Source organism: Anabrus simplex, chromosome 8 (assembly GCF_040414725.1).
Source record: "Anabrus simplex isolate iqAnaSimp1 chromosome 8, ASM4041472v1, whole genome shotgun sequence".
Classification (NCBI taxonomy): Eukaryota; Metazoa; Arthropoda; class Insecta; order Orthoptera; family Tettigoniidae; genus Anabrus; species Anabrus simplex.
In genome coordinates this window covers 94,012,134-94,039,797 of record NC_090272.1, presented here as the reverse complement: position 1 = coordinate 94,039,797, position 27,664 = coordinate 94,012,134, and positions in this window count along the sequence as shown.

Genomic DNA, 27,664 nt, shown 5'->3' with positions numbered 1-27,664 from the left:
ATCATCCCTTTATGTTCGCATTCTATTCTGCTAACAATTTCCTCTAAAGTCTCCTTTTGCTTCATTTGCCACTCTTCTTGTTTCTTATATAATTCCTGTATTTCCTTTCCTCTATCCTCAACTTGTTTTTGTTGCCATTCTTCTAATCTTCGTTCCTTTTCTGTTCGTCTCCTTTCCTTCTCCTCTTCCTGCCTTTTCCTTTCATTCTCACGTTCCTGTTTCTCTCTCTGTCTTTCTTCTTCGCGTTCCTTTTTATCCTTCTGTTTTTCTTCTTCCTGCCTTCTCTCCTTCTCTTCACGTTCCTTTTTCTCCTTCTGTTTTTCTTCTTCGCGTTCCTTTTTCTCCTTCTGTTTTTCTTCTTCCTGCTTTTTCAAATACTCTAAGAACCATATCGGTTTTCCCTCATGTCTTTCCTGTATTTCTCTCATTTCTTCTTCCTGACCCCTTCTGGTCTGTACTCTTCCTTGCATCGCCATATTTCCGTCAAGTAAAATTCTATCTAGTATGCTTTCACTAAATTCCTAACACTATCTCTATTTTCCTAAGATACTCTAATTTTCCTAGCAATACTCCAAGTTCACAGGATATAAATACACATACGTATATATAACACAATTCACAACTCCTTAAACTACTTATACTAAAATAGTCTCTTATGTCACTATTGTGCACTAGCTTAAAGTTTCTTGTTTCCAATCAATTATGATATGGATGGACCTTGCTGGAGAACAGCATCATCTTACCAGGTAGACCATGAACAACTAGACCATGAGTTCGGATTTTATCATTTTGAATTCACTCCGGAACTGATCTCAAAGAAGAAAATAAATTATTACTATGTGGCATCTAACCTACACTCAGTATTCACAAGCCTACATAGTGTTTAACATGTGGAGTATTCATTAAATATTACTTAAAAATAACTTATTATTAACTTGACCAGAAAAGAAAAAAAAAACATTTGAGAATCCTCATTTACTCCTCAACATTGTTCATTTCATCTGATATAACTATATACGCATATATATTACACCTACATCACCTTCACAAACTCTCGTCATATGTCTTGCAAATATTACAACCCTAATAAATCCTTTCCATTATACCTCTACACAATACTATCTATATTAATCAAGATTATCTGTACTTATTATATTCCATTATAATACGTTCCCACGGTGTCTTCTCTTCTCGCCACATTGGAAATCAATTAAATGTAAACACATATTGGGGGTCCTTATTTTCCTTTCTCGGGTATTCCTCTTTAATCATCCACGCTGGAACGATAATTGATGTATCACATTCCCACGGTGTCTTTCTCTTCTGGTCAGCGTTGATACGGCAATTAAATATATTACACTCCCACGGTGTCTTTCTCTTCTGGCCCACGTTGGTGCGACAATTTAAGGCAACCGCTCCGGGTTAAACATTCTTTGCCCGATACCTCCATTTTCTAACTCGTCGTTGGGCAGCCTAGTTTGACGAATGGAGTCGCTCAGCGGATACCTCAGGGTTTACTTATGCCAAGTAGGACATGTAATCCTACGGTAGAATTCGCTTTACGTGAATCCAAGAGAATTCCAATTCACGGGTGATACCTATCGTTACTCATGACATAATGATAATCATCGCCGACAACCTAATTAGAATATTGATCTCAAGAGAACTTACCATGGTTAAATGAATATTAAATTACTCGATATCTTTCTTAGCTAGTAGTTAACTTACAATCTAGACAGTAATTAAAGAACTCATGACACCGGCAATTAGAAAAATAACAAAATATTTATTAATAAAATATTAAATTACTAATTTCCAAATTATGCAACGCATTATTCAAATTAATTGAAAATACGTAATGAAAATGAGTCAGCGCTGGCTCGTATGACAAACAAAAAGATAATATTGAGTATTTCAATTGTTAAAATGATCAGTTCCTTTGTGAAGTTGAAGTTCACTATTTGCTCATTTACAACAGATCACTGGACACATCTGAGGTCCACCTCGCATTTGCAATGTAAGTATAACATCGACCCAATTAACTCGCTCCGATAGTTCACTTTCTTTAGTCTTATATAAACAGTCTCACTTGGATACAATATCCAGCCGCAATGCATTTCAAATACACTAATACATTAAGTGTGAAATAATTGGAATATGTTTAAGTGGTTCTGAGTGAATTATAGGAAAACGAAAACAGAACTGAGTATATTAAGTTAGGTTTTAATAAAATCCGAAGACATGATTTTGTTGCAACGATCTCGTTGTGCATTGAAACTCCTTACGAACTAAGGCATTCTTTCCTAGTGCCAGTTAAATACGGCTCCTACTCTAGCCTTTCCCTAGCTGAAGCTCGTTAAAGAAATGTATGTTCAAAACGGAGAATATTAACCAATCTAGCTATCTATCTAACTTTAGCTTAATCTTTGGCTCTCTCACACATGCCCTAATAGGTTCAATGTCCCTTTTATTAGTTATCTTTCAATAACATTCAACCACAATGCAAGCTACTTTACTCTCTTGCAATTAACATGGAAGCGCTAAGTTGCGAGGTTTGGAAAACATAATCTAATATATATTGGTATCGTAATGCTTCTGGTTAACTACAGCTATTCAAAGTCGTAGTATTCTAATGTTAATAATAAGTCATCTATACTGAAATATAATTTCATCACGAGCATACATCTATACTAATAAATCCAGTTCGTACCTCGGCTTGTGTAGCTCCCGCGGTGTGGCACAACTTAACTTGCAGGGACATGATGGTCCTGCATCGCGTAAAACCTTTTCAAATCACTATACATAACTCGAAACTTTCATCTAATTACCATTTTCATATTCTCATTACAACATCAATCTTATATAAACACCGTAGCCTCCATAAAAATATATCGCGTTTCCCAACTTGACGACTACGATAAAATACCACACAAATTCTTAATAAAATTTACAAGTCGCAGATTCTCATAACTTACATACGAAGTTCAATGCCCTTTCTATGAACCAAACAAATGCGTAATTCCATGTTTCTTTCTACACCGCGCACAACCATACGTGACGTCAACTTCATGCATTACTTCAATGAAATCTCTATAATCTCCCAGTATGTCATTTCAATCAGCTGTTTCATATTTCTCTACAAACCTCACGCTTCTTTCAAATGTTCAGGTCGATATAGCATAAACTATTGCTATATTATTAAATCGTAACTTCGAACTTAATTATCTTACACTTTGTTGGTAATCATCACTTGCATTGCTATATTATCGGTCTACAATTGCCATCAGCACATACCTAAGGTACATGTGTAAGCAAACCAAAAATTATGCAATGAAATGTTATGAATGACTTAGCTCGCTCATGGCTGTCCCTGGTCCAGCTGTTCCATTCCCATTGGATGTAGATGGGTCTTCGGTTCGGTCACGGGTTAGACATCTGGAACGTCATCCGCTCCTTCGTTCTGGTAGTACAATCTGGTTACCCGTCGCCTTCCTCGTCATTTCCAGGTCGTATGGTAAGATGAATTGTTCCCAGGTCGGTCCATCATGTGAATTTAGCACATCATCTTGATCATCTTCTTGACAGTCACAATGTTGAAGATAATATTGCAATATACTGCCATTTCAGTATTCTTCTCTGACGTCATTTATCCTTAATTTAATTTATTTTTATTTTTCTTCGTATCTTCGTCGTATCCGCAATTTCTTACGTAACGACTTCAGTACATTTATTTTCGTCTCAACTGATTTTGAATTCAGGCGAAGACTTATATTTTATTCTTATTCAATCGTTGTATTCTTTCTTTTCTCTTTTGCAATCCTTTGCTTCTCCAAAAGAAATATCCGATGACGGTAATTGCGTCCGCTCTCGATGTCGTGAAAATTCAAGATGAAGATTATTTAATAATAATGTTTTTCTATTTTTTTGAAAACAATACTGTAGACCGTCCTCCGTCCGTTTTACTCGAATACATGACCATCCCGAGAAGTATATGGCCCTCTGAGACATCATAGCAGGTGACTATTCCTTGCTTGTTTTAGATTACAAGGCCCATACCTTCGGTCGGCGCCATTTTGTAATCTGTCGTGGACGTGCGAACGGGCACAACGATGTGCATAGAAAAAGGTTTTATTAAAAAAAACATGAAATTACGTAAAAACGATCTTTTACCAAAATTACTGACTGAGATTACAATTCAAAACTACACGCGTGGACTTGCGATAACAGAGCTTACTATTGTTCACCGGAGGTTGATCTTTTCGTCGTCTGCTTCCGTGGTTGATAGTTGTCGTCCCTCTTCCAACAGCATTATCCTCGTCATCTGCTTCATGGAATGGATTCCACCCTGAATCTATCACTCCCTATTTTGCTGAGTACCAAAAACATAGTACCAGCCTTACAATGTGAAATTCCACATCGGAATTAATTGAATAGAGAGAACGGAAACATCCAGTCCTTCTATATTATATGAACTTTTCTTTCTAAATAATCTGAGTAAGTCTCACAGAGCCGATAAGAAATGTCGAGTATAAGCACATCGTAAGCGATGCACTCAGATAGCAGAGTGACTCTCTAAAAGCCCGTGGACTACCTGAGAATGGAGACTCAAGAAAGCTGGATGCAGAATGAAGAATGCAGAATGATCTTCACCCCGCCGTGTAGATCTATATAAATCCTCTTCATATTCCCACTTCTTCCCTTGATGTCACATGACATCTCGTTCCAGTGAGAGCCGATATACGTCACCACCCTGTCGATATATAGATGAAGTGTCTGTCCTTGACAGAAAAAGCCGTCCTGATAGGAGCACGTGATATGGGGTGATTTAGCGTCCCAACTATGAAATTATGTATCTTCCTCTTACTGTTGCGTATGTTTCCATGAACCTTCCAAAATTAACCTTCCTGGACTATTGCGAGACACCAAATAGCCTGTTAGAGCAAGACCTGTCTTGACATTACAACGCAATATTCTAATATATTACAATTAAACATTATTTCTCGTTCTTACGTACCAATTACATAAATGATGATTATGGACGTTAATAACGAATAAAATTACATATGATACATGATACATATATATACAATTAATTCGGGTGGGCAATCAAGTTATGTAAATGTCATGGCGACCACGATATTACAATTATAGCCTATGAGGTTCTAAGAAGCATTACTGTAGCATGCCCTAGAGAGGGTAAAAATAGTATCGTATCAGCTAACTTCACGTTGAATAGCGTGTTACGTATCAGAGACTTGCAGTTGGGATGTCTGTAGACGAGAATGATACCTTTCTATCCAGGAGTGTAGCCAGGGGCGGGGTTACTAAGGGTTAGAACAGTCCCCTCATGGAATTGTTTACAAAAGAAAATAAAGAGAAACTGATAATAAACAAGCGAAAATCGACTCAATGAGTTGGCTCATTTGAACATTCACAGAGACATACAGTACGGTAAGTGTAAAACCAAAATTATTCAATAATAATAACTATGAGTTGTCCAGAAGATGTCATGCGGAGAAGGAGAATTGCATTTTATGACCATTTGCTAAGAATGAAACCCACATGATTATCGAAGCAGATAGTCCGCCTGGTGGCCACGATCGTTAAAGCGTTGAAGTATAAACGGTCTGACACCATGGTTAGCCGGTTCGAATCCCGTTGGTCGAAAAAATTCACCCTCAGAATGTTGGCCTACAGGGTACGGGAGGTGGTGGTATAGAGGTGTTGGTATAAATTTCTAATCACTACCTACATTGCGTGCCAAAAGCCTGGAATCAATTCCAAGCCCCTGCGCAATGCTCGTATGGAATGAGGGCATATGACGCTGCTGATGGTGATTCGTCCATCGGATGGAGACGTTAAGCCTTGAGCAGACCTCTTGGTGCTATTCGACAGGAGTAGGCTATGTGCCGGCACCGGGTTTCATCCTCTCCCTTCCTACTATCATATAGCACGTCATTCAAATCATCACATTAACTCCTCTGATGACGTTGACGTCAGGAAGGGCATCCGGTCATAAAAACCCGCCACGACAGATTCATCTCACCTCATACCCGACCCCGTAGAGAAACGGGACAAGGGTTGAACAAGGAACGATTATCGAACCAGATCTTCACCTATAAGAAGATCCAACCAACTTGGTTCAAGGTGGTGGAAAGGGACCTACAGGAGATGGGGATCAATTAGAAGACATACAAGAAGGCAACCCACTCAAGAGGAAAGTAAAAGACCACCAGGGTTTTCAAGAAAGGTCAAAGTTGAAGACGGGAAAGATGTAGACGGAAGAAAAAGAAAAGAGCAACACCGGCAAAGAATGAAGGAGCACTGGGCAAAGATCAAAGCCCAGAGAAGACAGATGAAATTACGTGGTTCTTAGTGGGCCTATACGAACAAAGAAATAATAATAATAATAATAATAATAATAATAATAATAATAATAATAATAATAATAATAATAATAATAATACTAATGCTGTTACCGAGTGAGTTGGCTACGCGGTTCGAATCTCTTATATGCGAGCTTGTATTCACATTCGGAAGATGATGGGTTCGATCCCCACCGTCAGCAGCTCTGATGATGGTTTCCTTTAGTTTCCCAGTTTCACACCAGGCTGTATCTTAATTAAGGCCTCGGCTGCTACCTTTTCAACCACAGCCCTTTCCCATGTCGCCAAAAACCTGTGTGTTACTGCGATATTAAAACACTAGCACACATTTTATTGTTTCTAAGTTTCACTAACAACTTATACAGTTTTTGGAGACGTCCAGGTACCGGAATATTGTCCCGCGGAAGTTCTTTTACGTGGCAGTAAGTATACTGACACGAGGCTGGCGTATTTGAGCACCTTCAAATGCCACCGGACTGAGCCGGTATCGAACTCGCCCACTTGCGTTCAGAAGGCCAGCGCTCTACCGTCTGAGCCACTCAGCCCGGCAACATGACAGAGGAAACGAATGTTGAGATTGTTGTTTCAAGGAACAAAACAGAGGGATTATTAGCCCCCAAAATAGGTGAATAATGGTGTCGTTAATGAGATAGCATCGTTGTTGATTATTGAAAATGTCCCATTTTCACACCAGACAAATGCTGGGGCTGTACCTTAATTAAGACAACGGCCGCTTCCTTCCCACTCCTAGCCCTTTCCTCTCCCATCGTCACCATGAGACCTGTCTGTGTCGGTGCGACGTAAAGCAAAATCGTTAAAAAATGTATTGAAAATTGATTTTACTTATACTGTCTTAAAGAAGAGAGCACGGAAACGGTGCAATGTGACGAAAAGAGTAGTTGAACTGGAATAGTTACACCCACATAAATTTGTTGCAAGAACTACAAGTGTACCCAAAAGATATGCATAGTTATTTACTTATGGATGGACCTAATCCTTACTTTTCACTTTCCACAATGAAGGGAGATCTGTGAACACTCCAATAAATTCAGATTTAAAAAAAACAAAAACACATTTGACTACGTGGCCATGATTGCAATGCGGTGGATAGCCAATATTTCACTAAACTAGGCTAGACTACAATGAGCATTTGGCCTGCTGGTCGGCCGTGATTCCACCATTCACGTCTATTTCGCCTGTCAGGCGCCACGTCCTGCAGATAGAACTGACGGAATTTTCACAGTAAAACAGTCCAAGCGATTGGCCGGCCGGCCACACCATATACGTTAGTTTTACCTGCCAGTCTTCAACTGCTCAGGCTGATCGGAGGCGAAATTGTACGTGTAAATGTATAGGGCCCGTTAGTTAAGTTGCGTGGGGGTCGGATATGTGAGCGGGACTCGCCTGCTCAGTAGTGGCGATCGGCAATTAGAAGTGTGTGTGTGTGTGTGTGGGGGGGGGGCAACATAATTATAGACAACAAAAAGTATCCGGGTTTGTTAATACGGTAATAATACACAGTTAAAAAATAGGGGAACATGTTTTTGAACGTATACCATGTTCCACAAAACAGTACCTCACACCCAGATAGGCTAAATTACCAACTAAACCTTTATTCTTTACCGTTGAAGTATACAAAAGAACATCGATAGTTTCGCGTTCATTTCCAGAACACAAATGTAAATGTCGAATTAGGGGCGAAAACAAAGTGATAGTCCTCCAGGGTGGATTTTTATCACAGTTGGAGAGATTCTGTATGGTGTATGTCCTCCATGAGCATTTATCACTGTTACGGTGAGCGCTGACACATTTAAACGGATATGTACTTTCAAGTGCTTGCAGCAATCACTAAGCATAAACCGACCAAGTTCGACGTAAAGTAAGCAAAGGGACTCAAGAAATACTTGCCGGTGCGGGGGGGAAGAGGACTCAGCAGAGCAATGCGCAGGGAAGGGCGTAAAGTGAGGTAACACCAATATTTAAATGTCGTGTCTAGAATAACCAGATAGCAGTGATCACATCCCAAATCAAGTGGTGATTTCAATTATGGGGCCTTTCCCCAGAGGAACTATCGCGGTAGGGACACGTGGAAAGAAGGGGGGGGGGGAAGGAGAACACCCAAGAAAACTCCCACAAGCACAGGTTTCAAAAAATGAACACATATATTAAAACAACTCCAAGAAATAACAATTGTTTACACTATAAGAATAAGAACTTCGGCCATTTGATACACCATTAAAGTGGGAAATTGTACAAATTATCAACAGGTTTTCTCTCCTTTTTTTTGTTTAGTGTACGTATCTTAAAGGGGTAATCACCTAACCACAATAGAGCTTGGGGGGGGGGCGCCAAGCACGAAACCAGAATAAAATTTTATACCAATGTTCACGCGAATGCCACAAAAGTAGCAAGGAATTATGGAAACAGGAACAAGAAAATTAACATTAGTTAAAAGGAATTTTTCCAGTGCTCACAAAGGCACGTGATAAAAGAACAGGCTATCCCCCTAAAACTAAGGCACACCTTTTTTTCTTTTTAAAGCAAGTAGACACCAGAATAATCGAAAGGCACACGCCAGATGAAGTAAAAAAAATTTAGCAGAGCACCAAGCTACAAATTTATTAATATGTTACTAGAGGTACGAAAGGTAGACGAAAAGAAGGAAAAATCGGGAAAGAGATTCAAGCAGGGAAAGGGGATTGACCAGGGTACGATGTCCGCTTCAAACGAGAGAAAAGGTTCCAGTACAACTGTTCAAAACTTGAAGCCCAGCACGCTTCCTCCTTCATATTTCCATCATAAAGTCAAAGTCAATAATTTGGCACCGTGAAATTTCGCTGTGTCCTGAAGGGACGATAGTTCAATATCGAAGCGTTATTCAAGCCCATATGATGAATGAGAGGGCGAAATTAAAATGAATGGTAAATAATTACAGTAAAAGTCTGCTCACCCAACACGTAACGGAGAACCAGGTAAAGTCCAAATGCACTCGGACCAGCCGGTGCAGGGCTTGAGCTCCCACTGCCGATTACAACACCAAGTCACACCTGATCGCCGGACAGGAGAAAGCGGCGAGTATATATACACGGAGCGAAGCGAGCTCGAGAACACACTAGAACTAGGTGACGTCACGGAGATTGCGCGTGGCGGTGTAGCAGATGAAGCAGTGGTGAGACAGCATAGCAAGCAGAAGGTTCATAGAGCAGCGCAATATAGTGTGCACTAAATCAAGACGAAGAAGCAGCCATAAGGTAGGCGAAGTTGAGCTCGTGACATACTCCCACCACCAGGAGAAATCCGAAGGATTGGTGTCCAAAGTTGACGAGACGGCAAATGAGAGCAGAAGATGGTGAAAGCAGTACCGGTGGTCCAAAGCGATACGGACGAAGATGAAGAGTGGCGGAGATCCAACTGCGGCGAAAACGATGACAGGCAAAAAGGCAGAACCGACGAAAACATGAAGACAGTAGAAGCACCAGGTCCCACGAAGTCTGAAGGAAGCGCGGTCTCAGGGCCAGACAGGAAGACGCAGCATCATAGGAAAGAAGAAATAAAGAGAATAAGTCACCAAAGAAAATAAAAGGAGAATAAGGGGGAAAAGGACGGGGGGAAAGGAGAGAGCAAGAAAACAAACAGAATGATTTAAATGATCAAAGCAAATTATCTAGTGCTCTGCATAACAATATGACAGTAAAAAAATTTTTCCAATATTTATCAATAATATACCCCAAAGGGATAACAAGACAAAACTTAGTTAAAAGAAGGGGAGGATCAGGCATGAAATTTTCGGCAGTGGGAGAAGAGCTGGGTGAGCAGAGACAAGGGAAAAAGAAATATTAAGAAATATGAAGAAAGGAGAGTAATGGACAGCAAATTAATATCGTAAAACCAAGAAAATACACAAGGAATAAAAGAACCGATCAATACCCCTCTCCCGCCCCACAGAAAAAAAGGGGAACGTAGGGATTAGGTATGGAAGGGCTTTAGTCGAGAAAAATGAGCCTTTCGGAGATCAGTAGGGGATTCCACAGACTGAAGCTGAACAGTATTGGGCGAGGGAAAAGAAAGAATACGAAAGGGACCCAGCCAACGAGGGGAGAGTTTAGCCGAAATATTCTGAGGTGCAGAGCTAAATGGATGATTTTTAAGAAGAACTAAATCAAACAATTTAAATTTAGAAGGTAAGGCACGAGAATTACACAGATTTTTATGAACTTTACTGGCCTGAAGGAGCTTTTGATAAGCGGAATACAATTGGGAGTGATTAAGACGATCGGAGGGTGTATCCAAAAGCGAGGGGAGATCCCACGTAAGGGCAAGGGGGGTATTCAACTCACGGCCAAGAAAGAGTTTAGCCGGTGTACAACCAGTAGAAGAATTGATGGTGGAGTTGAGGGCGAGCACAAAAGAAGGGAGTTCGGTATCCCATGATTTCTGGTTATGGGAGTGAAAAATAGATAGAAATGTTTTAAGGTTACGGTGGTAGCGTTCGACGGTATTTGCCTGAGGATGATAGGGGGAAGTACAAACCTTTTTTATGCCAAGAGAAAAACAAAAATTATAGAACTGTCTAGAGGTGAAAATCGAAGCATTATCAGAAATGAGAACTTTAGGGAGGCCAGTGATAGGAAAAATGTAATTGAACAAAAGATTAATAACAATTTGTGAAGAAATATTTCTCAAAGGACGAACAATAAGAAATTTAGAAAACCCATCTAACAGAGTAAAGATGTATGAATTGGACTTAGAGGATTTAACAATAGGCCCAACAATGTCAATGTAATACTTTTCAGGCGAGTAAGTGGCGGGAGAAGCGGCATAGGAGCCGTAAGGAAGGTGATTTAACGGTTTATGTTTCTGACAAGAAGGGCAAGATCGAACCCACGAAAAAATGTCTTTACGCATCTGCGGCCAAAAAAAATTGGGAGGCAAGACGAGCTTAGGTCTTAGCTCTCCCAAAGTGGCCGCCGATAGGCGAATCATGAAAATATTGAAATACCATAGACCGGAGAGTGGAAGGAAGAACCAGACGAGGAGTAGCCTTAGGAGTAGGTTTAAAAAGAAGGAGTTGGTGGTGGACCCGAAAAGGGCCAGAATAATCAGGAGAAGTAATTTCTTGGGAAATTTGTTGACAGTAAGGGTCATTCTGTTGATGGTGCAAGCAAGATTGAAAAGAGAGGGGAAAGTTAGTTAAGGAAGAGACGGAAATAACAGAGTTAATAGGAAGGGAATCAAGTTCGGAAGGTTGAAGCTGGTGGTCATCAAAGAGACGAGAAAGAGCATCGGCGACTGAGTTATTATAACCGGAAACGAATTTTAAAGAGAACTTGAAACGAGACAGACGGAGTAACCAACGACCAGTACGACCAATTTTGGGGGCATTATGTAAGAGCCAAGAAAGGGCCTGGTTATCAGTGCTGACAATAAACTCGCGATGGTCGAGATATTCAGAAAAGTGTTCTATTGAGAGAATAAGAGCCAGGGCTTCCTTTTCGTAAGTAGAATACTTTTGTTCAGCAGGGGATAACAGGCGACTAAAGTAGGCCACGGGGAGCGTACGGTCATTAATAGTTTGTTGAAGGACAGCACCAATGGCAATGTCTGAGGCATCGGTAGATAATTCAAAAGTAAAATTAAAATCAGGAATTTGTAAGAGGGGAGCATGAGATAGTTTCGATTTAAGAAGATCAAAGGCCATTTGTTGCTGAGGGGACCAGTGAAATTTGACCCCTTTTCTTTTGAGTTTATTCAATGGATCAGCAATAGATGAAAAATTAGGGATGTATTTGGCATAGAAGCCAACCATTCCCAAAAAGGAACGTAAATGTTTCAAGTTCGTAGGAGGGGGTATCTTATTAATGGCAGAGACACGATCAGGATCAACAGCAATGCCATCAGAACTCAATATGTGGCCAAGAAATTTAATCGAAGTTTGGGCGATCAAAACTTTAGAAGGATTAACGGTGAGGCCGACATTGCGAAGACGAGTAAGGACTTCGCGTACATGAGACAAATGTGAGTCAAAATCCGGAGAAAAAACTAAGATATCATCAACAAAAGGAAAAAGATACTTATACTTAATGTCAGCAAAAAGGGAGTCAACAAAGCGCTGCATTATTTGGGAGCCAAGATTAAGGCCAAAGGGAACTTTTTTAAATTGATAGAGCCCAGTAGGAGTAATGAATGCCGTATACCGAGAACCGAGGTCATCTAAGGGAAGTTGATTATAAGCAGAATTGAGGTCGAAAATTGAAAAAAATTTGGAACCGGAAAAATGTTGGAATGCCGAATTTAATTTAGGCATCGGATAGGCGTCATAGACGATTTTCTCATTAAGCTTCCTATAATCCACAATAAATCTCGCAGAACCATCAGGCTTGGCGACCACAAAGGCAGGTGAAGCATAATCGGAAGATGATGGAATAATAGTATTATCTTTAAGCATTGTTTGAATCAATTGATTTAAAGTGTTCATCCGAGGAGGGCTAAGAAAATAGGGAGAAGAACGGACAGGGGTAGAATCCACTAGATCAATATGTGCAAAAAAATTCTTAACCGTGCCCAAATTAGGGGTAATAACGTCAGAGAACTCAGTGAGCAAAGCTTGAACCTGGTTAGAATGAATAGAGTTAATAGCAGGAAGTAGAGAATGTGAACGAGAGGGAAAATCAGAGATATTAATCAACGGAACAGACTTGTGTGAAAAGGAAAAAGAAACTTTGGACTGGGCAGAGTCAAGAAGAAGACCAGTATGTGAAAAGAAATCATAACCTAAGATAACCGGGAAGGACAAGTCCTCCACAATCTGAAAAGTGAAAGGCCAAGAAAGGTGCTGGAGTTTAATATGTAACAAGATACTACCCAAAATTTTTAAGGGTTGATTAGAGACTGAAAGACATCGAAGGGGAGATGGAAGATATTGCAGGTGAGGATTATTGTGAAGTAAATCGCTATAAAATCGGGAACTAATGAGTGACACTGTCGCCCCAGAATCTAGGAGCGCAACAGAAGGAAGGTTATTAACTGTGAGCATAACATGACAACTCGGGGGTGAGAGAGAAATAGAATTATGAAGGGATTGGGAAGATGGGGATACGGAGGTAAGCTGGGAGGAATGAGGCAGATTTTCCCTATGTGAACGCCTACTGCCTAAGGACGCGGGTGGAAGGCGTTTCCCGAAGGCAAATTAGTACATTGACGGGCAATATGGCCCGGTAATTTACAACGATAACAGGTTATAGGAGGACGGGCACTAAGGGTAGGTACGGCAGACAAAGAAGAACGTAAAGGAGGAGCAGGGATCGGTGGGGGAGAGACGGAAGCATAGTAGGAACGATCCCCTAGAGAATGTACCATATGTTGTTGAGCAAGATTGTAGAGTTGAAACAGGGAAACGGGGGGGGGGGGGGGTAAGAACATTAAAAAGCATGCGGAATGATGGAGCGGCATAAAACTGAATAATAGATATCAGTTCGGAAGTATTATATGAAACATTCAAAACGTCACTGTAAGTGATGATAGAGTCCAAATAGTCGTGCGCAGGTTCATTGGGTAGCTGGTGGCGTCTGATGAACTCTGTACTTAGTTTGTAACGGACTTCTAGGGGCAAGAAATAATGGTGTATCGCATGTCTCAATTCATACCAATTTGAAAAATTCGACATATTATCCAACCAAAAGGTGGAGAAAAACCCCGTAGTTTTGGTGGATAAGAGACCAATTAATTGGGGAAAGGAGGCAACTTTTATATTTAAAAACTTACGAACTGAAAACAGCCTAATGGTAAGATTTCGGGGATCTGTTGCAGATAATTGGGGAACTTGTAATAACGACTGCGTAATGATTTGCACATTAAGTGCATTATCAACAGAGGGGGTAGTAGGTACTGGGGGTTGAGAATAAGGAGGGGGCGACGGGGCCATGTGATGTAGTAAAACGGAAGGTTTTGTATCATCGGATTGCAAATGAGGTGTATGGGTTGAGGAAGACGGATATAGGGAAGGAGAAGATGGGGTAGACGAAAAGGAAATTAGATTCGGTACAGGAGGGTTAGGTAATGATAAATTTGGTGTTAGCGGAGAAGATAGTACGGAAGAGTCATCCCCTAAAGGGAAATTATCGGAAAAACAAGCCATGAATGAAAGCACACAAAGGAATGAAGCAGTCAAAATAGGAAGTACTCTGCTACCATTTTGTTACGGTGAGCGTTGACACATTTAAACGGATATGTACTTTCAAGTGCTTGCAGCAATCACTAAGCATAAACCGACCAAGTTCGACGTAAAGTAAGCAAAGGGACTCAAGAAATACTTGCCGGTGCGGGGGGGAAGAGGACTCAGCAGAGCAATGCGCAGGGAAGGGCGTAAAGTGAGGTAACACCAATATTTAAATGTCGTGTCTAGAATAACCAGATAGCAGTGATCACATCCCAAATCAAGTGGTGATTTCAATTATGGGGCCTTTCCCCAGAGGAACTATCGCGGTAGGGACACGTGGAAAGGAGGGGGGGGGAAGGAGAACACCCAAGAAAACTCCCACAAGCACAGGTTTCAAAAAATGAACACATATATTAAAACAACTCCAAGAAATAACAATTGTTTACACTATAAGAATAAGAACTTCGGCCATTTGATACACCATTAAAGTGGGAAATTGTACAAATTATCAACAGGTTTTCTCTCCATTTTTTTTGTTTAGTGTACGTATCTTAAAGGGGTAATCACCTAACCACAATAGAGCTTGGGGGGGGGCGCCAAGCACGAAACCAGAATAAAATTTTATACCAATGTTCACGCGAATGCCACAAAAGTAGCAAGGAATTATGGAAACAGGAACAAGAAAATTAACATTAGTTAAAAGGAATTTTTCCAGTGCTCACAAAGGCACGTGATAAAAGAACAGGCTATCCCCCTAAAACTAAGGCACACCTTTTTTTCTTTTTAAAGCAAGTAGACACCAGAATAATCGAAAGGCACACGCCAGATGAAGTAAAAAAAATTTAGCAGAGCACCAAGCTACAAATTTATTAATATGTTACTAGAGGTACGAAAGGTAGACGAAAAGAAGGAAAAATCGGGAAAGAGATTCAAGCAGGGAAAGGGGATTGACCAGGGTACGATGTCCGCTTCAAACGAGAGAAAAGGTTCCAGTACAACTGTTCAAAACTTGAAGCCCAGCACGCTTCCTCCTTCATATTTCCATCATAAAGTCAAAGTCAATAATTTGGCACCGTGAAATTTCGCTGTGTCCTGAAGGGACGATAGTTCAATATCGAAGCGTTATTCAAGCCCATATGATGAATGAGAGGGCGAAATTAAAATGAATGGTAAATAATTACAGTAAAAGTCTGCTCACCCAACACGTAACGGAGAACCAGGTAAAGTCCAAATGCACTCGGACCAGCCGGTGCAGGGCTTGAGCTCCCACTGCCGATTACAACACCAAGTCACACCTGATCGCCGGACAGGAGAAAGCGGCGAGTATATATACACGGAGCGAAGCGAGCTCGAGAACACACTAGAACTAGGTGACGTCACGGAGATTGCGCGTGGCGGTGTAGCAGATGAAGCAGTGGTGAGACAGCATAGCAAGCAGAAGGTTCATAGAGCAGCGCAATATAGTGTGCACTAAATCAAGACGAAGAAGCAGCCATAAGGTAGGCGAAGTTGAGCTCGTGACATCACAGCTTGGCACCTACGCGGTATGCTCCGTATAAGTCGACGGAGGTCACGTTGCGGTATCAGGTCCCATTCTTCAATGAGAGCCTGTTAGAGGTCTTGGAGAGTCTATGGTTGAACAGGACGCCCACGAACACTTCTGTCAAGCATATCCCACGCATGCTCGATGGGATTAAGGTCGGGACTCACTTCTGGCCATTCCATCTTTTGAATGTTCAGTTCTCGCAGGACAGCTCTGGTGATGCGCGCTACATGAGCCTTGGCATTGTCGTTCATGAGTACGAATTCAGGGCCAACACCATATGCAGCAACCAACACATGCTGTAGCAGTATCTGCTCGATGTACACCGCAGCGGTAAGATTACCACGGACGACGACAAGATCCATACGGGGCCGATGACCTTAGATGTTACGCCCCTTTAAACAACAAGCATCATCACAAGATCCGTACGGCCATCAATACTGATGCCACCCCGCATCATCACAGAACCTTGCCCGAATCGGTTGCCTTCCTGGACAACATTTGGCACGTACACGTTGACGTCCATCACGCTGTGTTAGGGGAAATCTGGACTCGTCTGTGAACAACACAAGTCTCCATTGGCGAAGTTGCCAGTTGACGTGGGCACGGGCAAACAGAAGGCGAGCTGCGCGATATTGCTGCATTAAACGGGGCACTCGAACAGGACGTCTGGGTCGTAAGGACACTTATCTTAACCTGTTCCTTACTGCCCGGTCAGACACCGTGACTCCAGTAACACTCCTGAGGTCTTGTTGCAGTTCTCTGGCAGTCGCTGAACGACGCCGCAGCGCACAGATGGTCAGATATCGGTCATCCTGTGGGGTTGTCATGCGTCCACGACCTTGTCCAACCCTCCTTGTGAACTGGCCTGTCTCACTGTAGCGATTCCACAAGCGATGAATAACTGACGGAGAGACATTGAGATCCACAGCAACACGACGAAAAGTTCATCCTTCCTCGATCAAAGTGACGGCCCTTGCGACTTGAACCTCGTTAAGATGTCTCATGGGATGTGCCGGTTGACGTATAACGTGCTCAAATGATCGCAGTAGTCTGTGTACTTCACAACACACGGACGCACCGCTATTTACTTTGTTTTGAGGGGTCACTTGGCAGTTCAATGCATGGATACGCCTACAAATGGAGTATAACATCTATTTGACATACCTTGAGTAGCTGAGGTCTCAAGGTAGGCTGTACGACCATTGGAACCCCACCTACCAAATTAACGTTCACATACGAGACGTTACAAAACATGTTCCCCTATTTTTAAACTGTGTATGTGTATTTTTTAGAGCTTGCTTTACGTCGCACCGACACAGACGCGGTACAAAACACATTCCCCTATTTTTTGAACACAGATAGGAATTATGGCGATGATAGGAGATGAAAGGGCTAAGAGTGTGAAGGAAACGGCCGTGGCCTTAATTAAGGTACAGCCCCAGCATTTGCCTGGTGTGAAAATAGGAAATCACGGAAAACCATCTTCAGGGCTGCCGACAGTGGGGTTCGAACTCACCATTTCCCGGATGAAATCCCACAGCTGCGCACCCCTAACCGCACGGCCAACTCGCCTGGTAATAATAATAATAATAATAATAATAATAATAATAATAATAATAATAATAATAATAATATAAGAAAATAAAGGAATGAATTAGCTGATAAGACAACAGGGCTTGTACAAATAGATTTTTTAAAATATTTTTTAGTTTCAGGCGGTTAAAATGTAATAACAAGTAATGTTTTCTCCACTGCCTCTGCTTCGAGATTGGTGGTACAAGCTCGCTGTATTCGCCGACCAAACGGGTCGCTCGGGAATAGAAGGATTTTTTCTTCCTCCTTGGAAAAAGAAATCATAACATTGTTTATGTTTTATATCCCACGAACAATTTTTACGGTTTTCAGAGTCGCCGAGATGCCGGAAACTGTGTCCCACAAGACTTCTATTAAGTGTCGATAAATCTACCGAAAAGAGTCTGGCCTTCAAATACTATCGGCCTAAGCCGGGACTGAACCTGCCATTTTGGGCTCATAAAGCCAGTGCTCTATCATCTGACAGTGAGCCATTCACCCCGGTAAACACGTTTAATGTACCAAATCTAAGTATACTATATAATTACAATAAAACAGCAAAGGTTAGTTTTTCGTTTCTATCTATAAATATGTCTGTCCGTTTTTTCGTCAACGACTTCAATGAAACTCATAATACATATAAAGGTTCAATGCACACAGGATAGGCTAAATACCCAGTATCTATCAGAGGAAAATGTGCTTCTGGGCCCCTTAAAAGTGAGTATGCTGCTTACACGGTTAGTTCTAATGAAAACTGAGCCTACCAGTTGCAATTAGAATTTAATTTTCTAGAAAAACAACCAAATACGTTATCTGCATTTTTATCCTAACTCTTACAATTTGTCCAGAAAAAATGTGTTTCTGCGTTTTGGCGCATGCTTTGTCCAATAGGCCTACAACCAAAATAACGGGTAAATAGTTTTATAAACGAAAGGAGCATGCACACGGGATTCAGAATTAAATTTCACATACAAGAGAGGGAAATAAGTAAAATGCTACAAGTTTTAACATCAACACCACAAGAATCAAAATTGAAACTGAACACCTCGAAAACAAAAGTATTTGTTGTTAAGAAATGAAGTGAGGAAATACCAATAAACATTAAGGTAGGTGATGAAAATGTCAACAAGTAAATCAATTTTGCTACTTGGGAAGCATTATCACTCAGGACAACAGGTGCACCACAGAAATCAGGAAGAGGATTGCTCTACGAAAACAAGCCTTCAGTAACAAGAAACAGCTTCTGACAAGCAGGAACATTAACATTGAAGTTACGAAAGAATTTGCCAAAATGTTTGTGTGGAGTGTTTTGTTGTATGGTTGCAAAACATGGGTCTTAGCAAAACAGAATATAAAACGCCTGGAAGCAATGGAAATGTGGATATAGAGGAGGATGCTGAAAATTAGTTGGACAGAGAAAAAGTCAAACAATAGGGTCCTTAAGGAAATAGACGAAACAAGGGAATTGATCAACACTATAGAAAAGAGGAAAACCAAATTCCTTGGCCACACAGTTCGACATAACACATTCCTCACGACTCTGCTGGAAGGATAAGTTCTGGGTAAGAAGGGAAGAGGAAGGCCGAGGAAGAAGCATCTGGATTCCGTCATGGACAGGCTGAATTTGAAAAAATATGTTGACTTGAAACGCTGAGCAGTGGAGAGACAAGTGTGGTTGCAGCGGCAAGGCCTTGCCTTTAGAATATGAATGAATGAATGAATGAATACAAATGATTATATGCGTATTATTCATTGAAACTCAGTACATATATAGGGTCAATGGGCATATGACAGGCTACATTACATCCAGTTTCGATCGCGGGCACTGCTAGTTCTGGAAATAAAAACCAGACAACAGAGAAATATTGTAGTTGTTCCCATAGATAATAGTATGGCTACTCTGGTAGAACACATAGCAGCACAAAGTCGTCACTGTCTCACAAGAACCGGGCTTGTGCAGGGTACCCGAAACACATGGAGTTAGAAGCGCACACAGACCACTCTATTGTGTTAGTCGAGCCGTACGGGAGGGACGAAGGTGGGTCGGCGGGCGGGCGGGCGGGCGTGTCGTCACTCGTAAACATGTTCCCGTTCAAGAACAGTAGGATAATAATAACAGATGAACAGATGAATCGAATTTTGAAACAGGTTTTCAATAGTGGTATGGTTGACATTTTCTAGTTCTGTTCTTCTGGGTTAACAACGTTTTCTTTCCAACAAGATCAAGCAATAAAATCCCCACAATAACGTTTGCTACGAATTTGCCATAAACATTGGCGGTTTCGTCTAGTGAAACTCATATTTTCCGTCTTTTTGCTGATTTAGGACACTATGATATCTTTCAATATTACGACCATAGCCTCTCCCACTGGTCATGACGTCACTCTTCTTCATGTATTCCCTATTTCAATCGGGCAATGTCCGATTCCATAGCTAAATGGTTAGCGTGCTGGCCTTTGGTCACAGGGGTCGCGGGTTCGATTCCCGGAAGGGTCGGGAATTTTAACCTTAATTGGTTAATTTCACTGACACTGGTTTTAGACCTCAACGTAGTTGTGAAGATCAGGTGCTTGCACTGACAACACATATTGAGACAGGTTTTGAAAAGCAATTAAAGAGTGGTGCAGTGTTTATTGATCTAACAGCTGCATATGATACAGTGTGGAGAGAAGGTATTGTGTATAAGTTCTTTAAACTGACAAAGTGCAGTCAAATGTCGCGTCTGATTAACAATATGCTCTCAAACAGAATTATCCAGGTAGTCATGCATACAAATCACAGCAAAATAAAGGTACTTAACAATGGTTTACCTCAAGGATCTGTTCTCTCTCCATTACTGTTTAACTTGTATATTGCAGACATACCTGTCACGAGCTCTCGTCAGTTTGCTTATGCCGACGATCTGGCAATAATTAGTCAGCATGTGGATGCTAATGTGATAGAGAGAACTTTAAATGCAGATCTGGATGTTTTGTGCACATACTTCAAAACGTGGTGCTTGAAACCAAGCCCTAGTAAAACGGAAACCTGCTTCTTCCATTTAAATAACCGGCAAGCGAATATCACCTTGAAAGTGTCACTTAATGTAAGTCTTCTCCCTCACAATGCCAACCCCAAATATCTTGGAGTTACTCTCGACCGAACGCTATCATACAGGAAACATCTAACCAACCTAGCAGCCAAATTAAGGTCACGCAACAACATCATTCACAAACTTGCTGGCTCCACATGGGGAGCCTCTGCATCTACTTTGCGTACTTCAGCTATGGAGCTGGTACTTTCCACAGCTGAGTACTGTTCTTCCGTATGGATCAACAGCTCTCATGCTAAAAAGGTGGACACGGTCCTGAATGAAACAATGCGTGTCATAAGTGGCACAGTAAAATCTACTCCTCTTTTCTGGTTGCCAGTGCTCAGCCACATAGAACCTCCTAGAATTAGAAGATTGAACAACTTGTTTAGAGAATACAGCAAGATATTAACCAATCCTGATCTCCCCATCCATGAAGATGCTAACGTCAGATTCAGCCGCCTCAAATCAAGATCTCCTCCTATTCTAACAGCACAGGAACTTGTTAGGAGGGATTTCAATCCAAAAGCAGATTAGCAACAAGAGTGGAACAGCGTAGCTCCGACTCAATGGCGGGCATTGTTCAATTATAAGAATCTTCCAGCTGGCTTTGATTTGCCCCGCAAGACATGGGTAGCCCTCAACAGAGTCCGTACTAACCACGGGAGATGTGGTTCAATGATGTTTAAATGGGGTATGAGATCTTCCCCAGCCTGTGACTGTGGTGCAGTTAAACAGACTATCGACCATATCGTCACCGAATGCATTGGAAGGGCATTCGCTGGATCTAGCCACGACTTTGTGGTGGCTTCTGCTGAGGCCATACAATGCCTAGAGAATTTAGATCTAAATCTTTGAACCTTTTGCTTGCATGATTGTTTTCAATGTTATGTGTATATCTTATAATTATGTATATAATGGTTTGTGCTTACTGTTCATTTATATTTAATCTTTGTATTGTTTTGTGTACGTTACCATACGCTAATAATAATAATACTGACACTGGGGATGGGTGTATGTGTCGTCTTCATCATCATTTCATCCTCATCACGACGCGCAGGTCGCCTACGGGAGTCAAATCAAAAGACCTGCATCTGGCGAGGCGAACTTGTCCTCGGACACTCCCGGCACTAAAAGCCAAACGCCAATTCAAAAATCGGGCAATGAAGTGATCACGCTCGAGGCCTATTCAATAGACTACATGTTTTTTTTTTTTTGCAATTTACTTTACGTCGCACCGACGCAGATAGGTCTTATGGTGACGATAGGATAGGAAAAGGCTAGGAGTGGGAAAGAGGAAGTGGCCGTGGCCTTAATTAGGGTACAATCCCATCATTTGGCTGGTATTAAAATGGGAAACCACGCCCTATTCATACACAGGTGTGCACCGTTGTAATAGTCATCCATCTTATTTTATAAATACAGTATATTGTACGGTGTCTTGTCGAAAAATGAGAAGATCGCAACATTCAGTAGGGTTACAGGAGCATTGTTCCCATCAGTTGCTGGTGTTCTACACATTCTTTCGGGCAACCAGTCATAGCGGTGGTTGAAAAGTAGCCTATGTGCTACAATGTAGATGGCACCAGGCATTAGCACTGTAAGAGTTCCTAACTCGTTTATTGACTTTAAAATATATTAACATCTGAGTTAAAATTGAAAGATATGAAAATTACTATTCATTAAATAAAATACACAGTCGTCAGACTTTGTACTCACACTTAGATCTTACCTGCTTACTTATACGTTATTTGAAGGGCTCAAGCTACAACTGAAACTGACCATATGGAAAGTGATGATGCTTCCTATATTTGAGATGATATAAGGTTAAAGTTGGTTATTTTTTTAATATTTTGTCATTTAAGGCGTGCCAGTCATCTGAAGAAAGTTCGTGAGTGTTATCTACATTTTTCTTACCGTGAAACAGAAATTTACATCATAATTTTATATTGAAGATTTATCGATTCGACAGTTTTTTGTTATCCTGTATATATTTTTGCGTATCCCATTTTTTCATGGAATGATAAAGCTCAGATCGATACGGAAGAATCGGAAACATATCTGGCGCGGAAGTTATACACGTATTTTATATTCTTTTTCTCCAATAGCTGCTAGAACGGTACGGAAGTAACATTCAACATAAGATCAGTACAGAATTTATATATACATTTTTTAGGTCTTCCTTCATTTCGCATCAACTCCAATGAGCTTAGGAACCAATATTTGATTTATAAATGACAACTAACCATAAAGCAACACATAACCTCTCATTACCCACAACGCTCGTTGACACATCATTAGTTCCCAGACCTTTAATTTCATCCTGCGTTTTCCGTTATATATAACCATCAATATGACTGATATTACTTGTGACAGTTATAAAGATCAGAAAATTCCTTGTCAGTATTGTGGTAAACAGTACAAAAGACTTAAAATTCATATTATCAAAGCCCATCCAGAAGAATATCGTGATTCACTTGTAAATACGACCTCTTTGACTCCTACACCTGACCTAAATGTAGGGTTGGAAGATGTCGACTCATCTTTATCATCGCCCCATTTACAAGAACCGGATAAACGCGGAGACGTAAATAATACATATGAAGGGGAAATAAAGAGTGACATTTCTGTACATTTAAGGTGCGCACATCCCGATCACAGCGTGACATCAAGCACGCACATCGTGTCTTACGCAACCGAAGATCATTCGATATTAACACCTAACGAACGCCTTGATACCCAGGAAACCGGGAACGCAAATTCGTACGAAAACAAAAACAATTCACAAGAGCCTCGGGAACTCAAATGTCAATACTGTAGCCAGTATTTTCGTGGTGAGAGGGGCGTATCCATCCATATTACTCGCTCTCATCCCGACCGACATCGCGAAAGATTGCTTCAGAATCACACAGCCAAAGTATCTCAGACAGATACATCCGGTCCAGTCCCTAGCAAAGATCCCAATCCTAACGACGACGGGGGTGTATCAGATAATTCATCTCTAAAGTACAAACAAGAAATTCGCGTTTGGAAATCAAAATTTGAACAATTCAACGACGATCATGGCTATAATAAATTGGTTCAAGATTTCGCAACATTCCTCTTCACATCGATTAACCTCCTGCCTGGCCCCAAACACCCAGCAATCAAATTTTATGAGGCTAGGAAGAAACGCCGTCTAGCTCTTAACGAAAAACACCACAGTCACTCGTCAAATCCACAGCGTGCAGACAAACGTGCCCGCAAAAAAAGGCGAAACAAATATAACTACGAACTGACCCAATACCAGTTTTACAATCAGAGACGGAAGGCAGTGAGGCGGGTGTTGGAAAACAAGTCCGAGGTGTGTAAAATCGACCTTGGAAACATCCACAGCTCCTTTTCCGATACATTTTCCAATGAAAATTTACACGAAAGGGAAACTTACCCTTCAAAAATCACTGAAGCGGAGCGTGTGGAAATTAATGAAACGTTCGTTTACCGCTGCCGTCCATCATATCGCAGTGGATACTGCACCGGGCCCGGATCGTGTTTTGATGAGAGCCCTTAAAGACGACGACGTACAGGCTATCATAGCAAAAATAGCAACCAGAATGGTACAAACTGGCGAAATTCCCGAATGTCTGCGGAAGGCACGAACAATTTTGCTATATAAGAAAGGCGATCCGAAGGCCGTATCGAACTGGCGACCCATCACTATCTGTTCAGTCATTAGGAGGGTAATAGAAAGAGTACTTGACAGTCGCCTACGTGAGTACATCCTCTATAATGAACACCAGCGAGGATTCTGTTCAACTCCAGGCACCATTATAAATACTTCCATTCTCGGCGCATTGTTAAAATCTGCTAAACAGAGGAAAGAAGACATCACGGTAATTTTCTTGGACATTCGAAAGGCATTTGACAATATCGGTCACAGCCACCTTCTAAAAACTCTACAGTCCGAAGGAATACCTTCAAAACTCAGAGACATAATTTTCAACCTTCAGACCGGGAACGTCACTCAAATCGAAACGCAGAAGGGTAGAACAAAACCTATCCCGATAAAGAGAGGTGTGATGCAGGGATCTCCATTATCACCAACCCTCTATAACTTAGCCGTAAATCATATCTTAGACGAGCTAAGAGAAGATAGTCTCTCGCGGCATTACGGGGCATCTCTGTCACCCGAACTACCATCCATAACCGTAATGGGCTTTGCCGATGACACCGTCATCATCGGGAAGAACAAAGAAGCCGCCTTAGATCTTATTCGACTAGCCCGCAGGAGGTTCGAAGAAATTGGTCTTGATATCAATCCATAGAAGTGTACAGGGATATGTGTAATCCGAGGTGAGTTGAAGCAAGGGTCGCTATCCGTGGAGGAAGACTGTAGCATTGACTTGATCGGAGACGGCGAACAAATTCGTTACCTTGGAACTACCTTCAGGGATACTCTAGTGTTCGACGAGACTGCTGTAATGAAAGACCTTCACAATAAGCTCCAACTTCTAACATCGTCGCCACTGCTTAAGGAAGACCAAAAGCTCATAGTACTAAATTCCTCAATCTGTCCCACCCTGATATACCCTTTCCTGACATGTAGTTTCAAGAAAATTGCACAGAAATTTTATCCGATAACGATAAAATGATTAAAAGTGCAACAAAGGAGATATTGCAGTTGCCGACGGATACCCCAGATGGCATGATGTACACCGAAAAGAAATATAAAGGACTCGCTCTGTTTAAAACCTCGTGGGATGTTTACCAACAATGCATTAATGCCTGCAATATCTTGCTGAAGACTAAACATCCACTTGGTGTCGCTTCGAAGGATTGTCACGCGGAGAGTCGGGAATGTATAGAACGCCTAAAACTAACAAACGCTGATACCCAGAAAATAACTGCCAAGAACGGCCTGTACGATACTAAGAAGATCCGTCAAGAGCTACGAGAACGCGAATTCACCTTCTGGTGTTCACTACCGCAAAAGGGACTCGGAGTACAACTTTACAAAGAGTATACACCAGCAAACTCTTGGGTGCGAGATCATACCAAACTGTCTTGTATTGAGTGGAGAGAGGCTATAAAGATGACTGCTAATGTTTCTGCCGTGCGCGCGGTGCCAGGCAGATCCCTGGACAACAACCTCTGTCGGCATTGCCACGGAGAGAAAGAAACTCTTGGTCATGTCCTGGGATTCTGCACACGCGGGGAGCTCCTTAGAAACACGCGGCACCACCAAATCAGATCCTTCATTGCTACAGAACTGAGAAAGAAGGGATTCAGTGTACATGAGGAGGTACACGGACTGGCCATAAATGGTAGTTCGCAAAGAATTGACATCATAGCCTTTAAAGACAACAGCTCTCAAGGATTCATATTAGATCCGACGGTCAGGTTCGAGCACCATAGCGGTCAGCCAGAGGAGGTTAATCTAGAAAAGATTAACAAATACAAACCCACTATCCCTTACTACAAATCTAAATACCACCTTCAGGAAATTGAAATAATAGGGATAATGGTCGGAGCTCGCGGTACCATACCTCGTCACTTCGTCGCCACATGGAAGCGCTTCCAACTCCCAATGAAGCTCATCCCGGAAATAGCGACCCTCGTCCTCCGAGCCTCCATCAAGATCATGAGGCACCACCTCTACAGCTAATTTTGAATTTTCTTTTATTAATACATATGTACATAAAATTGATATGTTTTACCTTGTTCTTAGCGGCAGCCTGTAAATACAGGAGGTCTTTCCAAAATAAATGGAAATTATATAATGAGAATCTTGAATATCTCTAGGGTGTGGGGTAATAAGCGTACTTCTGACAACATACCATATAAGTTCTGGGAAAAGGAGATTGGCGTTCGGTTTCCCCATTAAATTTGAGGTTATCTAATTCTGTCATTGAAATAATACTATGAATTCATTTGATCGAACAGAATATATTCTTTAAATTGTATAGAAAAAATAGTAGGCCTTGCTGCGATAAAGCAGATGAGAATATGAAGTTATGACATTGCAACTGAAAGAAACTAGGCGTGAATTTGAATTCTTCTTGCCCGGACATTTAACAATTTTATACGAAATATATCCCTCACTGCTTCACTTGACTGTACCTTCAACACTTTGAGTGTAATTACGACGTATTCCTTTGATCTGGTGTTTACTGTAGATGTGTCACGCCTAATTTGGTGATATATCCTTTTTGTTTCACCGACGACTAAGTATCCATGTGATGACTTATTGGAAAGTTATCCTTCTATGACTTCGTGGTAAGCCTTCCCGTCCGTATCTTCAACTTAGAGACCGACCAACTTTAGCCTCACTCTCCCAATGACCGATGACTAATGACTCACTGAGTCTTCTCCTTCCCGTAGACTCCCGTTGACTTAATGACCGACTGAGGCCTCTCCATCTCGTTCACTCAATGACTGTTCACTTATCCATTTGACTTCTTCATTGTACACCTACCGAGCTCGATAGCTGCAGTCGCTTAAGTGTGGCCAGTATCCAGTAATCGGGAGATAGTGGGTTCGAGCCTCACTGTCGGCAGCCCTGAAGATGGTTTTCCGTGGTTTCCTATTTTCACACCAGGCAAATGCCGGGGCTGTACCTTAATTAAGGCCACGGCCGCTTCCTTCCCATTCCTAGGCCTTTCCTATCCCATCGTCGCCGTAAGACATGTGTGTCGGTGCGACGTAAAGCGAATAGCAAAAAAAAAAGCATTGTACACCTTCCGTTTAACTAATAGGGCCCGGATTAAAAAAATGCATATGCGCATATGCAAATGCATATTTTGAAGGTTAGTGCATATTTTGAACGTAAGTGTATATACAGATACATTTTTCTCTTATGTTGTGATCGATTATCCAAGATTTCTAAACGAAATGAAAAATCTAATGAACTCTATATGTTGTACACCCACTGGCAACACGATCAAGGAAAGTGCTTT